The sequence below is a fragment of the Panthera onca genome, chromosome B4, assembly GCF_046562875.1.
Source record: "Panthera onca isolate mPanOnc1 chromosome B4, mPanOnc1 haplotype 2, whole genome shotgun sequence".
Taxonomy (NCBI): Eukaryota; Metazoa; Chordata; class Mammalia; order Carnivora; family Felidae; genus Panthera; species Panthera onca.
In genome coordinates, this window is record NC_138345.1 from 65237092 (window position 1) to 65255089 (window position 17998).

Here is a 17998-nt window from a genome sequence, read left to right on the forward strand (position 1 = left end):
TTGGCACTCAGTGGCTATAGAAATGCAAAATATTGCCATTGAATACTCCAAATGCTTACCCAGCTAGGACCTAGTGGGGCTAGAATTTAAATGTAGTTTATTCAGATGCTAAAATCTGTGAAGTTTCCACTCCATGAACAAAAGTTCAGTCTTCTAAGAGCGATAGATACTTGTAACATCTCCTTGGAAATCTGTTCTTGGGTGGGAAAGCCTAAGACTTACGGTCACAATGTACTAAGAGAGACTGGCTTCACTATCATCCTACTATCCTTTCAGACCTAGAATTAAGGTCGCCCTATTATATCCACAGTGGCTACACTCAAGCTGTTAACAGAGTCAAAACTCAATTTTTTCATCACATTTATAATCTTATTTGTTATAAGAAGGAGCAAAAATCCTGGTGCTTGTGATGACATTGTACTAAGTGGCCATAACAGGCCATGAGAGGGGACATAGACATTTCGTTTTTTGTTTTTTTTTAATGTTTATTTATTTTTGAGATAGAGAGAGACAGACAGACACAGAGACAGAGAGAGACAAATACAGAATCCAAAGCAGGCTTCAGGCTCTGAGCCCTCAGCACTGAGCCTGAGGCGGGGCTCAAACTCAAGAACCACGAGATCATGAGCTAAGCTAAAGTCGGACACCCAACCAACTGAGCCACCTGGGCACCCCAGGACACAGACATTTCTGCTTACATGTCAGACACAATAGGAAACGAATTAAATATACATTAGGTTTTATTTGACTTTCTAGGCAAAGACTCTGAGGTTAGGGCAAACTTGGTAGTTTACATTGAGTAGTTACTGAATTTTAGGGCTTGAAGAGATGCAATTACTCTTCTGTAAGGCTATAAAATATCTACCGGTTCCTAGTTTTTATTTGATCATTGAATAAAATTTAAGTAGCCCACAAAATAAATTTACTTAACATGCATATATTACCATTATGGAGTCTCAAAGAGTAGAGACTAGAATTTTGCCTAATAAAATGGGCACAGATATATAAAAGTAAAGCTATTAAATATATATTTTTTTCATTAAACATATAGAGGATGAATTAGCAATATGCACCTCTGGGTATTCATCAGAGTTCCCTGCAAGGCTTCCTAAAATACTTATGCCTGGATTATACCACAGACTCATGAATAAAATTCTCAGAGGGGGATTCCAGAAACCTGAATTTTTACAAAGTGCTACAGGTGGCTTTGATCCATGGCCAGTGTTGAAGAATATAGAAGTCACAAAAGAGAAGCTTTAAAATTTGCATCTTTTAACTAAGTCAACTGATTTTCTACCCTGCTCCCACTTTATGTGCCCAACTTCTCATTCTACACACACATTCCTTTTTTCTTAATGTTTATTTATTTTTAAGAGAGAGAGAGAGAGAGAGCGAGCGCGAGCACATGGGAGCAGTGAGGGGCAAAGAGAAAGGGGGACAGAGGATCTGAAGTGGACTCCCGTGCTGACAGCAGAGAGCCTGATGCATGACTCAAACCCACAAACTGTGAGATTATGACCTAAACTGAAGTTGGAGGCTTAACCAGTTAAGCCACCCTCAAGTGTCCCTACACATACATTCCTATTCAGTTTTATTAGGTTCACTTTGCCACCAATTTAATTTTGGACTTTCTATATAACTCGACTCTTCCAGGCTGACACGAATATTTTCTTTGATTCTTAAAGGATTGCTTTGCTTCAGGACTTTGTAAAGCCCTGGCATATATCAGTTCTGGTTTGGTGATATATTTTTATTTTTTAAATTGACTTTTCATTCTACACACACACACACACACACACACACACACACACACTCAAATGTGTTAGTATCTAGATTTTTTTTTCCTTGAGTTAATTTGCTTGCTTTCTTGGAGGGGAAAAAAACAAGCAAACAGTGTTTTGAGAACAAATACAAATGGCTTATTTTTCATTAGCTGAATTTTGGAAGAGCATTGACAAATCAGCTGTGCAGAATAAAATTCAAGAATACACCCATTCTAATATTCTCATTTTATACATGTATATAATTACTTTTGCATTGCCTTTTTATTTTTTTGTGTATAATACATTCAAACATATCTCTCTTTTTTTAAATTTGTAATGTGAATGTTGGTAAATGGACAAAATTGTGTTTACTATATATGTGCAATTTTCTAATTAATAATTGAATAGCGGTATAAACTAAAATGGAATTAAGATGTTAAAAATTTATTATAAAATGAATTCTCTTTTTGAGCTTATTTCTCATTTGAAGTCAAATGAAGTGTAGAGGGGAAAAAAATTTGGTATATTAGTCTTAGCAGTGTGACATTATTATTCTTTAGGTGGATTTCTCATATCTGGAATGCAGTATGATTCTTTAGGGGAGAATTTAGGTGTTTACAATCACTTACAGCCCCCAATTTTAAGATATTTGGTCTTGGTCATACCAGGTAAAATTTTATATTCATCATTATATTAAAAGCATAGAAAATGGTAACCTCCTTTAAAATATTCTTGCAATTTTTTGCAATTTTTATATAATTATAATTTTTTAAATGTTATGTAATACTGTATCCTTGAATTCTGATAATATGTACAACAATACTTGGAATAAGATCTCTTTAAAATACACCTGCTCAAGAAATGTTACTACTTTTAAACTCTACTAAAAAGATCTTCAGAAACATAATGGCTACTGTTAATAGGGTAAGCATAGAAAAATAACTTGATTCACATTATAGGATTCAAAGATTTAACAAAGCTTGTCAATTATCTAGGAATATGTTCATAAATAAGTTATAAATTCAAGTATGATAGTCATTTCTATTTGTAATTCATGAATTCTATCTTAATAGTTTGTCATTTTTTGGGTAAAACATTTAAAAATATGCTTTAATAAAAGTGACAGTATGGAAAAGAGTAGGGAGCTCACTCCACTGAAACTCATTAAGTTGGCAAAAACAGAATAAACTTTTTAGAAACCTAGAAACTTATGAAAAATTTACAGCAACCAGGGAAGTGCTTGATGAAGAAAAATGATGCTAAATTTAAGCATTTAAAGAAATCTCTGTCAGGTCACTGGCTAAGTCTTGAGATAATGGAACAGAGAATGAGTGGCTACATACAACAAAGAAAACAATTTTTGTTAAAATAGTTTGGAAAAGTCATTAAGTGAATGGATAGGTGTAGCCCCCAACAAGCAACAACAGCAAACCTTCGGGGCGGGGGGAGGCAGAAAGGAGAAAAATCTGATTTCTGGAGTTCACACATTAGAATATGCAAAATGTCAACTTTTCAGCAAACAAAATTAAAAGCAAACAAAGAAATAGGAGAGTATGGCCTTCCTGGAATAAAGGGGAGGGGGGGACAAAAACCATAACTGAACAAGCCTAAACATTGGACTTATAAGACAGTACTTTAAGTCAACTGTCTTAATTTTCTCAAAGAGCTAAAAGAAGCCATTAAAGAATTAAATGAACCCCGGAGGCTGATGTCTCATGATATAGATAATATCAATAGGGACATACAAATTATAAGAAAGAGATCAGATAGAAATTTTGGAGCTGAAGAAATTACAATATCTGAAATAAAAGATTCACTAAAGGGAAAAAATAATATATTTGAGTAGGCAGAAGAAAAAATCATTAAACTCAAATATAGGACAATTGAAATTATCCACTCTGAGGAATAAAAGAGAAAAAAAAAAGTAAAATGAACAGGGCCTAAGGAATCTTTTGGGCACTATCAAGTGTACTGGCACAGCATTATGGGAGCCCCAGGAAAAGAGAGAGTTAGAGAGAATGTATAAAGAAACAATGGCTGAAAACCTCACAAATTTGATGAAAGAAGTGAATCTACAAATCCAACAAGTTCATCAAACTTCAATAGAATGAACTCAGAGGTTAACAGTGAGACACATTATAATAAAACTATAAAAAATCAAAAACAATCTTGTAAGCAGCAAGAGAGACATGACTCATCATCTACAAGTGATCCTGAATATGATTAATAACTGAATTACCATTAGAAATCATACAGACCAGCAGATAGTGGATGACATATCTAAGTTACTAAAAGGAAAAAAAAACCAACCCTGTCAACCAAGAAGTTCATATCTGGGCAAACTATCTTACAGAGAAAAAAAGTATTAATAGAGGAACAAAAGATGTAGACTTGCCCTACAAGTAATGTCAAAGGAGTCCTTTATGGTGAAATGAAAAGATAGTAGAAAATAACTTAAAGGCATACACAGAAATAAAGTGCTCCAGTAAAAGTAACTACACAGGTTAATATAAAGTAGGTATTATGGTATTCTTAGTTTGTAACACCTCTTTCTTTTCATATATGATTTGAAAGGTAAATGCATAAAACAATCATTGTAATCATTAGCAGAGACACACAATGTACAAAGATGTAACTTTTGACAGTAATAACATAAAGGGGGCATGGGGCTAAGAAACAGAGTTTGTGAATGCTATTGAAGCTAAGTTAGTATCAATTCAGAATAGACTCTTCTAATTTATGTTGCTAATAGTAATTCCCAAGGAAAACATTAAGAAAATTACTAAAAGTATACAGAAAAGAAAATGAGGACGAAATCAAAATGATACACCAGAAATCATCAAACAGAAAAAAACAGTATTAGATAAATTGTAAAACAATAAAAGTTAAGACATACAGAAAACATATTTCAAAATAGAGAAGTTCTAATCAGTAATCACTTTAAATGGATTAAACTCACCAATTCAAGATAGACATTGACAGAATAGATCTAAAAAAACTAAAAGGCAACCGACAGAATGGGAGAAGATATTTGCAAAAGACATATCAGATAAAGGGTTAGTATCCAAAATCTATAAAGAACTTATAAAACTCAACACCCAAAAAACAAATAATCCAGTGAAGAAATGGGCAGAAGACATGAATAGACATTTCTCCAAAGAAGACATCCAGATGGCCAACCGACACATGAAAAAATGCTCAACATCACTTGTCATCAGGGAAACGCAAATCAAAACCACAATGAGATACCACTTCACCCCTGTCAGAATGGCTAACCTTAACAACTCAGGCAAAAACAGATGTTGGCGAGGATGCGGAGAAAGAGGATTTCTTTTGCATTGCTGGTGGGAATGCAAGCTGGTGCAGCCATTCTGGAAAACAATATGGAGGTTCCTCAATACACTAAAAATAGAACTACCCTATGACCCAGAAATTGCACTACTAGGTACTTATCCAAGGGATACAGGTGTACTGTTTCGAAGGGACACATGCACCCCAATGTTTATAGCAGCACTATTAACAATAGCCAAAGTATGGAAAGAGCCCAAATGTCCATTGATGGATGAATGGATAAAGAAGATGTGGTATATATATATACAACGGAGTATTACTCAGCAATCAAAAAGAATGAAATCTTGCCATTTGCAACTACACGGATGGAACTGGAGGGTATTATGCTAAGTGAAATCAGTCAGTCAGAGAAAGACAAATATCATATGACTTCACTCATATGAGGACTTTAAGAGACAAAACAGATGAACATAAGATAAGGGAAACAAAAATAATATAAAAATAGGGAGGGGGACAAAGCATAAGAGACTCATAAATATGGAGAACAAACAGAGGGTTACTGGAGGGGTTGTGGGAGGGCGGATGGGCTAAATGGGTAAGGGTCATTAAGGAATCTGTTCCTGAAATCATTGTTGCACCATATGCTAACTAATTTGGATATAAATTAAAAAAAAAATTAAAAAAATAAATGAAAACAATCTCTAAATAAATAAATACGAACACACAATGCAGGAAACTCACTTTAGCTTCAAAGATACAAATAAGTTCACAGTGAAGGGATGGGAAAAAAGGATGCAAATGGGAACAAGAGAGCCAAGGTAGCTATTATGAAATGGAAAGTTTACATCAACATCAATAAAGACGATATAAAATTTATAAACATATCCAAACAACAGAGCCTTAAAATATATGCAGCAAACACTGGCAGAATTGAAGGGAAAAATAGATAGAGAGTGGTACAATAATTATTGGAAATTTCAAAACCCCTGTTTTAGTAATGGATAGAACATTTGGATGGAAGAATAATAAGAAAGTTGAGGACTTAAAACGCACTATAAAACAACTAGCCTTAACAGACATATATAGAACACTTTATCTAAAAACATCAGAATACACATTCTTCTCAAATGTAGAAGAACATTGTCTAGGAAACATGATATAAAAGGCTACCAAACAAGTTTTAATACTTTCAAAAGATTGAAATCATGTAAAGTATCTTCTCTGACCATATGGAATGAAACTAGAAACCAATAATAGAAGAAAAACTAGAAAATTTGTAAATATCTGGAAACACACTCTTCACTAATTAGTCAAAGAAGAAATCATGAGAAAAACTAGAAAATAATTAAAGATGAATGAAAGCAAAAACACAGTATACAAAAGCTTATAGCATTCAGTGAAAGCTGTGTTCTGTAGAAAATTTATACATTTAAATGAGGACATTGAAAAAGAATAAAAATCTCAAATCTTTAACCCAATTTTACACCATAAGGCATTAGAAAAAGAAGAGCAAATTAAATGGACAAAAATTAAAGTTGAAGTCAACAAAACAGAAAAAAAAAACAATAGAATCAATGAAACACAAAATAAGTTCTTTGAAAAAGATTCACAAGACTGACAAAACTTTAGCTAGATTGATTACAGGGGGAAAAAAAACAACAGAGAACCTGCAAGTAACTGAAATCAGAAATGAAAGAGTGGACATTACTACTGACCTTACAGAAATTAAAAGGATTATAAGAATACTATAAACAACTGTACATCAACAAATTAGACAAGATGAAATTGACAAATTCCCAGAAACATACAAATTATCAAAGCTGACTGAGAAAGCAGTAACAAATCTGAACAGATCCAGGACAAATATCAAGTGATTCAATCAGTAGTCAAAACCTCCCTGCAAAAAAAAAAAAAAAAAAAAAAAAAAAAAAAAAAAAAAATTGCCAGGACCAGATGCCTTTACTGGTGAATTCTGCCAAACGTTTAAAGAGGAGTTAATACCAACCCTTCTCAACTGCTTCCAAAAACTACAAGACAGAGGAATATTTCATAACCTATGTGGCCAGCATTACCTTATTATCAAAGCGAAAGACACCACAAGAAGAGAAAACCACAGATTAATATCCCTTATGAATAAATATACAAAAACACCAACAGAATACTAGTAAAGCAAATCCAAAAGCACGTGAAAAAGGACAATACACTATGACCAAGTGGAGTTAATCCCAGGCATGCAAGGGTGGTTCAACATGAGAAAATCAAAATGAAAAACCACATTAATAGAACAAAAAGAAAAAAGAAACATGATTATCTCAGTTGGCTCAGAGAAAGCATATGACAAAATTCAACACCCTTCTATAGTAAAAACACTCAGTAAACTAAGATTAGAAGGTAACTTCCTCAACATAATAAAAGGCATTTGTGAAAAGCCTATAACTGACATCATACTCAGTGGTGACAGTCTGAAAGCTTTCCCCCTAAGATCAGAAATAAGACCAGTATGTCTGCTTTCAATACTGCAACTCAACATTGTACCGGATGTTCATGTCAGGACAAATAGTCAAAAATAAATAAAAGGAATCCAAATTAGAAAAGAGGTAAAACTATCTCTATTTATAGATGACATAATCCTATATATAGAAAATCCCCCATAACTAATAGAATTGGCAAATGAATTTAGCAAAATTGCAGGGGAACATACCAACACACAAAATCAGTTGTGTTTCCATACAAGAGCAATTAACAATCTGAAAAGAAATTTATGAAAATGATCCTATTTTTAATATTACCCAATGAATAAAATATCTACACAAAAAGCTAACCAATGAGGTAAGAGACTTATATAACAGCAATTATAAAATGTTGCTGAAAGAAATTATGGAACACCTAAATAAAAGGAAAGGCACTCTGGGTTCATGGGTTGGAGGACGTTATTATGAAGTATTATGAAGTATTACCCAAAGTGATCTACAGATTGAAGGCAATCCCTAGAAAAACTCTGACATCTTTTTTTGCAGAATTTAGAAATGCCAGTTGTCAAATTCATCTGGAATTGCAAAGAGTTCTGACTAGCCCAAACAATAATGAAAAAGGAAAAAAAATTGGAGCTCACACTTTCTGATTTCAAAACTTAGTATACAGCTGCAGTTAATCAAAACAGTGTGGTACCAGTATTAGAATAGACAGATAGATGGAATACAATTGAAAGTCCTGAATTAAACCCATACATTTGTGTGCAGTTGATTTTTTAAAGTAAGCTCTATGCCCAACGTGAGGCTTGAACTCATGTGCCTGATATCAACAGTTGCAGACTGTACCAACTGAGCTAACCAGGCTCCCCTGTGTGCAACTGATTTTTGACAAGGATGGCAAATCCATTCAATGAGGAAGTAGTCTTTCAACAAATGGTGCTGGCACAACTGGTTATCCACATACAAAAGAATGAAGTTAATGCTGACTTCACACAGTGCACAAAAAGTTAACTCAAACTGGGTCAGTTATGTAAATATAAAAGCTAATGCTATAAGACTCTTACAAGAAAACATAAGGAAAAATCATGACATTGGATATGGCAATGTATTCTTCAATATGACACTGAAGCATGAGCAACACAAGAAAAACTAGATAAACTGGACTACATAAGAATTTAAAACTTGTGTGCATCAAAGGACATTATCAAGAAAGTAAGAAGAAAACCTACATAATAGGAGAAAATATTGTAAATCATTTATCTTATAAAAGTCTATTATCCAGAATATAAAAAGAAATCTTCCAACCGACTTAAAAATGAGCAAAAGACTTGAATAGAGATTTCTCCAGAGCAGATATATAATGGCCAAGAAACACAAAAGATGATCAACATCATTAGAGAAATCCAAATTGGAGCCACGAGATACTCTTTTACACCCACTAAGATGGCTATAAATAAAAAAAAATAAAAATAAAAAAATTGGTGCCTGGGTCTGACTTCAGCTCAGGTCATTATGTCAAGGTTCCTGAGTCTGAGTCCCGTGTTGGACTCTGTGCTGATAACTCAGAGCCTGGAGCCTACTTTGGATTCTTTGTCTCCTTCGCTCTCTACCCCTCCCCCACTCATGCTCTGTCTCTGTCTCTGTCTCTTTCTGTCTCTCTCTCAAAAATAAATAAACGTGAAAAAATTTAAAAATAAATGAAAAATAGCAAATGGCAAAAATGTGGAGAAACTGAAACCATTGTACATTGCTGGTGGGAATATAAAATGGTGCAGCCACAATGGAAAACAGTTTGGTGATTCATCAAAAAGTTTAAATAGAGGATTACTGTATGGTTAATATTTATACTTGTAGGTATATATCCCAAAGAATTAAAAACAGAGACTCATACCAATTCTTGCATATTAAAATTCATAGCAGCACTATTTACAATAACTAAAAGGTACAACTAACTCAAATGTCTTTCAATAGATGTATGGATAAGCAAATGTGTACACATAGAATGAAATGTTACCTTGAAAAGGAATGAAATACTGATACATGTCTCTATGTGGCTGAAGCTTGAAAACATTATGTGAATGAAGCTAGACACAAAAGGTCACGTATATTCCATTTATATGAAATAATCAACATAGGTAAACCTATATAACAACAGAAAGCAGATTGGTGATTTCTAGGAAGGAGGCAAAGGGAAAATGGAGAGTGACCACTTAATGAGAAAAGGTTTTCTTTTGGGGTGATAAAAATATCTTGGAACTAGATAGAGGTATGTGGTGTTTGAGCAACATTGAGAATGTATTAAATGCACTGAATGACATATTTTTAAATGGTTAATTTCATATTAAATAAATTGTACCTCAATAAGAAAATAAAAAATCCACTATATTCTGGTACATTCTTTTTTTTTAAATGATGGGATAAAACTGAAAGTTGTGCTAGTTAGGGTCCAGTCAAAAAGATAGAAACTATATAGTAATTTTAGCAAGGAAGGTTTAATGTAAAGAATTATAATGGACTACCTACTAATAGGAAAGGAGAACTCTGAAGAATAGAAGAGCAGTCATAAGGAGGAGCCCCTACCTTTTTGGCCGAGACAGCCCTGAAAGAAGGAACAAATATGGAAGAACCTTCTTCCCAAGGCTGAGCCCTTTACTTTGTTGGAGAGGGTGTAGCAGTAGCTCATACAATGGTGAAAATGTTCTCTGAGGGTCCTGGGCCATGGAACTTACTGGTAATCCTCCTGCAAGGATGTGAATTGGAAAACTGCCTGCTGGGGGACACTGCCCAAGAAGTGCTGTTGGCTGTTGTGCACTGCAGTAGTTTACCAAGAGGAGCATTCTGAAACCAAGAAAAGACCCTTACTCCTGCTGGGTCCCTGCAGCACTCTGCACTAACAAAGCCTAATATGTGCCAACTGGCAAAGGAAAGTGTTTACAAGGTTACATTATTGTTTTCACTATTGCATGAGAGGAAGTTATTAAAAAGGGTTTTCAGCTGAGAAAAAATAAATTGTTAATTGGCACAAAATTATTTTAACAAAGTAAGTTTAGATCAAATAATTTACACAGAGTTCTCTAAGTTTGGCAATAGCTTCTGATATTAATTCATGAGTCATATAATAATTCATACATGATTACTTAGTTGTCATTTGAGGTTGTGATATTACTTCCAATCATATGAGAACTGGAAAGATATATTCCTTAGAAAAAAATGTAGGTTAGTTAAAAAATAGGCATATTAAACTATAATATTCAACTGAAGGTATTAAATAAAAATGTAACAGTGAATTTAAAAACATTATCAGTACAGCATGCTTATTGATAATAAATTAGTACATTATTTTTTACTTAGACCCTCAGGTGTAAATCATTTTTTTCAAGTAAAGCTTATACAGGCTAACTGTGTAAGATGTAAAGTAGTTGTGCTGGGAAATACACTGAAATAAACACTTCTAAATTGTTAAAAATAAAAATGCCAGATTTTGAATAACCATAACATTGAATATAATAACAAATAACGGTCAGGACACAATTATAGCATCCCTATTATAAAATAATTACTTTTTCTAGCATTTTTAGAGCAAGGTATAATGTATCCAAAATAAATTATTGCAATACAACATTGTTTAAAGGTTATTATTTTATGAGATAAAAATTCCTGTCTCAACTTTGACATTTGTTTTTGAAAAATTGGCTCCACTTCAACATTTATATAGCAGCAGGAGGCCATTATCTTGTGACAACACTTCATTGCATTGACATTATCTGTTAATTATCTTTGTCACCACTAATTTCAAGCCTGGTGTGCTATATATGCTGGCTCTTACCAGTGTTATGATTGCTCTTTCTTTCTTTGTTGATGAGTCTGAAAAATATACAAAGCTTAATTAAAAGTGAAACTCAGACAAAGGCTATACTTTGCACAATCATAAGATACAGAAAATGAAAAACAGTAAGCGTAATAATTAATTTTTTATTTAATAGGGGCTATGTTCTATTTCTAATATAAAGTGCTCTTATGAGTTGCATGGATATTTTAAATCTGAAGACCAAGTAAAGGAGAACATTTAATTATTGAGATATAAAAACATTTAGAAAAGAGAAAAATTTTATAAGTACTGTAATAAAACAAACAGATGAGTAGTGTGAAGGGAGATTTACTTTTGTAGGCAAGTAGATCAATAAAATTCTGGCTAGAAGCCCATCAGTTACTGTTGTTATTAAATTGCCCTTTTATCAGTATGCTCATTACTTGGAAACACTTTTAAAGATAAAATTGTTAGTTCTGTGTGTTTGTGTATGTTTGTGTACGTGTGTGCACTGTTTTTTTTTTTTTTTTTAAAGAAGAAAAGCTACCTATTGAATGCTTGCTTTTTCCCCTTATCGATTCACATGCCTTTAGTATAGTATTACAGGACTTAGGGTTTGTTTGTTTTAACTTACACAGGCTTCTCTTCTCCTCAGGGAAACTCACTGAAAAGGGTATTACTAATAAATTTATAATACCAAAAAGCAACTCAGAAAACAAATTGATATTACTGTGTTCTTTTAAAGATGAGGAAATTGGGGCAGAGATAAAACCAAATAACCTACCGAAGTGTACACACTTACTGAGGTCATCCGTGTATAATGCATAGTTTAATGTCTGATGTATGGCAGATAATCAACAGATCATGGGTACTATTGAATATAACCCAATACATACAAATCTGAATATTTGACCACAAATGTGACATATTTTCTGATATTTAACTGAAATACAAATAGATCCTCTTTTGCTTTTTTGAGATATTTTTAATGGTGTTTTTATGCGTGTCTTACTCTATGTGTATGCATTTGTGTCAGTGCCTGATAAATATTCTTTGGTTCAATACCAAGATGGAGGATACAAGAGTCTGACATTTGAGGATATAATATTTATAGTGGGAAAATAATCTCTTTTCTACTCTTAAATAAAACATAGTCATAGTCTCCCCTAATCAGGCTTTATACAAGGCTTGACCTGGTGAATAGGTGAGAATAAGTTAGTACTACTTAATATTCGGTGTTTTTAAACACTAAAATTATATTTGTATCGCTATGTCAATATAAAATATGTTTTATAGCAAAGACTGTTAAGGAAAGGTCAAACTATAATTTCAACAGGTTCAGGCCTCCCTGAACATAATTTACTTCTGAACATTAAGATTATAATAGCATAATCTCAGGTTATATGAGAAAAAATTCAAATAACTATGAACATTGGTGTGCTAATTAACCATCATCATGTGAGATTTCAACATACCTATCTAATTGATGAAACAAGCACACATTAATAAGGATATGGAACAAAATTAATAAGCTTGATAAAGTAGATATAATGTAATTAAAATTTGAACAGCTCATATCCTTCTTAAGTATTCATGAAATATTTACCAAATTGAATGATTAATATGCCATAAATGAAGCCTCAAATTTTCAAAAACTGGTGACCATACAGATGTAATTCAACTATAAATCAGTTAATTGAAACTTCCGATGTTAAAGATAATATATATCCAAATGCCTTACATTGCAAAGAATTTCTAATGCACATGATAACATATTCAGAAGAATATTGAAATGATCATATGGTTCTTTCCCTTTCTTTTATTAATGTGGTGTATCACATTGATTGATTTGCAGATATTGAACCACACCTGAAACCCAGGAATAAATCCCACTTCATCATGGTGAATTATTTTTTAAATGTATTATTGGATTTGTCCATTGGTTGATGAATGGATAAAGATGTGGTGTACATATACAATGGAATATTACTCAGCCTCAAAAAGAATGAAATCTTGCCATTTGCAACAATGCTAAATAAGTGAAATAAGTCAGAGAAAGACAAATATCATATGATTTCACTCATATGTGGAATTTAAAAAACAACAAGAGAACATGGGGTGGGGGGAAGAGAGAGGCAAGCCAAGAAACAGGCTCTTAACTATAGGGAACAAACTTATGGTTACCAGAGGGGTGGTGGTTGGGGGATGGGTTAAATAGGTGAAGGGGATTAAGGAGTGCACTTGTGATGAGCACCAGGTGTTGTATGGAAGTGTCAAACCACTTAATATTGTACACCTGAAGCTAATATTATACTGTATGCTAACTAACTGGAAATTAAAAAAATACTTAAAAAATAGTTTCTGTTATGTATTGGCAAAACAAAAAGTATATTGAAAATACCACTTATTGAAATGCTTGTATGTAGCCAAAATAGTACAACAAAGGAAATACTTAATCTCAAATGCATATGAAAAATAGGAAAAATTACTCAAAACCTATAAGATGGGTATCTACCAAAAGAAAAAAAGAAAACACAACAAATACAGTGAATAGAAGAAAGAAGAAAATAGAAGAATAAAAATGCAGTGAAACAGAGAATTTCTACTTCTGGCATGTTGGAGTAAATGCTACTAGATTTGTCTTCCTATTGGAAAAAAAGGAAAAACTAGAAAATCACACAAAATATATGAAATAACTGTTTTCAGATATTGGGCAATAGGCATCAAAAGACCATTCTTCCTGAAAGAAGGGAAACAAGAGATGAGCCCTGCGAAATACCCTATGTTTCTGTCTGAAGGTGCATTTTGAACCTTGGCCTTCATAGGGTCAAATATTTATAGTAGTGATAAACTGGCCCAATACTAAAGGCAGCTATTTTTGCCCTTCCTAGCAATGCTAAAAAACTAATCTTGAAAGGATCACACTTAACTTAAAACACCTTCTCCTTTTTGGTAGATTGCCTTTTCGTTAACTGCCTGATTAAAAAAGTTTAATATTGTTAAAGGAAGATCTAAAAATCCAGAAACTCAAAATACACCATGTAATCCAAAAATTTCTATAAATTCCACGGAATTTAAAAAGTAGAAGCTCTCTCATATTTATTTTACAAGCCCAGTATTACCTTGCTACACAACTATATACAACGAGCATGAGAATTAAGAATTGTAGTCCACAATTAATCATTCACATAGGTCCCATTATGCAAAAGAATATATAAGCAAATCAGCAGTAAGTAAAAATGGAAACTCGACAGGTCCAAATTGAATTTATCTTAGTAATTCAAGAATGGTTTAACGTTAGGAAAAACAATATAGCAATGTAATTCCCACATTAATAGATTAAAGAAAAAAAGCAGTGTAATTTTTACTAGTAAAGGAAGAAATGCTATTTGAAAAACTTTGGTAGAGATTTAACCCTATCAGAATTCTGGAAGACAAAAATTTATAGCAATCCAGTTAATGCTTAACCAGAAGGGACACTTAAGGTGGGATAAATTTTTGTATTTTAACTTACTTTCTTCCCTACAGCAGTGGCCGTCTTGAAAATGGCAGCAGGATGCCTGGGTGGCTCAGTTGGTTAAACATCTGACTCTTGATTTTGGCTCAGTCATGAACTTGCAGTTTTTGAGTTTGAGCCCAGCAGTGGGCTCTGTGCTGACAAAGCAGAGCCTATGTGGGATTCTCTCTCTGTCCCTCCTCTACTTGCATGATCTCTTTCTCTCTTTCAAAATAAATAAACATTGGAAAAAATGGCAGTTCACATTCTCAGTGTAGGTATTTCATCCTTGAAGAAGCAGAGCAAACATTATACCCAAAGGATTATGTTTGTCTGTTTTGTCCTGTCTGTGGGTTCCCTGAAGGACCTGCATAACCTTCCTTTGTTTTTTACTAACTTGGAACTTTTTCAGGGGCAAATAGATAGAATGACTACACAGATGTTCCCTGGAAACATTGGAAGTCAAATGAATAAGCTGCTGTCATGTGGGCAAAAAATAAGGAACACGGAAAGCTATAGAAAAATTGGGGGAGTGAGAATCTTTAAGGACTAAGGGTTTTCTCAATATACCAGGGAAATTAGAAAGCCATACATATGTCCAGGGTAGGATGCATGCTTTAAAAAGACCACAGACTGACTGCTGGCTTCTTTTTAGTTTCAGCACATGTGGGAAGTGAAGCCTAAGACAGAGTTGCAAATGCTTGGCCAAGTGTTAAAAGAGTGCCCCCAACCCAGAGCCAATCTGCAATGACCTATGGATTATCTTTTTAAATTAAATTCGTTCTTTGTACATGATAATATTTAAATGCCCATTTTTTTCAACCAAACGTGCTTTTTTTTAAGTTTGCAAAGAAAAAATAACATATGGCACATCATCAGAAAAAAGTAACAGAAATCGTCCCAGAGGAAGCATGGACATTGCATTTATTAGACAAGTACTTTAAACCAACTGTCTTAAATTTGCTAAGAAAGCTAAAAAACCATGGGAAAAGAACTAAATGAAATCAGGATAATGATGTCTCACCAATAAAGAATATCAATAAAGACATAGAAATTATATTAAAAAAAGAATCAGAAATTCTGGAGTTGAAAAAATACAACAGCTGAAATAAAAATTCACTAGTGGGGTCAATAACAGATAAGAACAGATAGAAGAAAGGTAGAAGAAGTGAATTTGAAGATAGGTCAAATGAAATTATCCAATCTGCTTGTAGAAAAAGAAAAGAATTAAGAAAATTGAACAGAGCATAAGAGACTGTGGGATAGCATTAACATGCCAACATGTGTACAATGAGAGTTGCAGGACAGGAGAGAAAGGCATCATCTCATGATAAGTGATGTTGAGCCATTTTTCATGTGCCTAATTGACTTTCTGTATATTTTCTTTGCAAAAATGTTTATTCAGCTTCTTTTCAGTTTTTAATCAGATTTTTTCTTTTGCTATTGAGTTGTGTGAGTTTTTAAAATATATTTTGGACATTAGCCACTTATATGTGATTTGCAATATTTTCTTCTCATTCAGTAGGTGACTTTTTCATTTTGTTGATGGTTTCCTTTTCTGTATAGAAGTTTTTTAATTAGATGTGTTCCTACTTGTTTGTTTTTATATTGGTTGCTTTTGCTTTTGGAATAAAAAAAAATCATTGCCAAGGCTGATGTCAAGGTCCTGACCCCCTGTTTTATTCTAGGAATTTTATGGTCTTAGATTCAATCTAATTCATTTTGAGTTAGTTTTTGTTTATGGTGTAAGATAGTGATATAGCATGTAGGCTTTCCAGTTTTCCAAATACTACCAATTTTTCCCAAGGAAGAGAATAACCTTTCCTCAGTGTATACTCTTGCCTCCTTTGTCACAAATTAATTGAATATATATGTATGGGTTTCTTTATGGGCTCTCTGTTCTATTGATCTATGTGGCTGTTTCTGTGCCAGTAGTATACTATTTTGATTACTAGAGCTTTGTAATATAGTTTGAAATAAGGGATCATGGTGTCTTCGGATTTTTTTCTTTCTTAAGATTGCTTTGGCTATTCAGGGTCTTTTGTGATTTCATACAAATTTTGGGATTGTTCAATCTTTTTCTGTGAAAAATGCCATTGACATCTTGATAGGGATTGCATTGAATCTGTATATTGTTTTGATTAATATGGAAATTACAGAATTATTAATTCCTCCACTTCATAAGCATGGAATATTGTTTGATTTATTTGTGTCTTCTTCAATTTCTTTTGTCAGTGTCTTACGGTTTTCGGTGTACAGGTCTTTCACCTCCTTGGTAAAATTTATTTCTAGGTAAAATTTATTTCTAGGTATTTCTTGCCTGGTTTTGGTATCAGGGTAATGCTGGCCTCATAAAATGAATTTGGAAGCATTTCCTTCTCTTCAGTTTTTTAGAAGAGTTTGAGAAGGATAGGAATTAATTTTTCTTTATATGTTTGAATTCTATATATGTGAATTTCTATATATGTAGAATTCATCAGTGAAGCCATTTGATCCCGAAATTTCTTTGTTGGGAGATTTTGGAGGATTCAGTCTCCTTACTATTAATTGATCGATCTATTCAAATTTCTTATTTTTTCAGGATTTAATCTTAGAAGGTGTCTTTTTCTGGGAATTTGTCCATTTCTTGCTTGTCCGGTTTGTTGGTGTGTAATTGTTCCTAGTAGTCTCTTATGATCCTTTGTATATCTGTGATATCAGTTGTAACATCTCCTTCATTTTTAATTTTATTTATTTCAGCCCTTCCCCTTCCTTTTCTTGGTGAGTCTAGCTAAAAATTTGTCAATTTTGTTTATTTTTTCAAAGAACCCACTCTTAGTTTCATTGATCCTTTCTATTTTTCATCTCTATTTTGTTTAGTTCTGTTCTGATCTTATTCTTTCTGCTAACTCTGGGCTTTGTTTATTGTTGTTGTTTTTCCTACTTCATTTAGGTGTGTAGGTGAATAGTTTATTTGATATTTTTCTCGTTTCTTGAGGTACACCTGTAATGTTATGAACTTCCTTCTTAAAATCACTTTTGCTGCATTCTGTGTAGTTTGAAACATATTTCCATTTTAATTTGTCTCTAAAAATACTTTTTGAATAAACAAAAAAAATCAATAAAACCTAATGATTAAAAACAGAATTTTAGCAAACTAGGAATAGAAATGAATTTTCATGGAAAAATT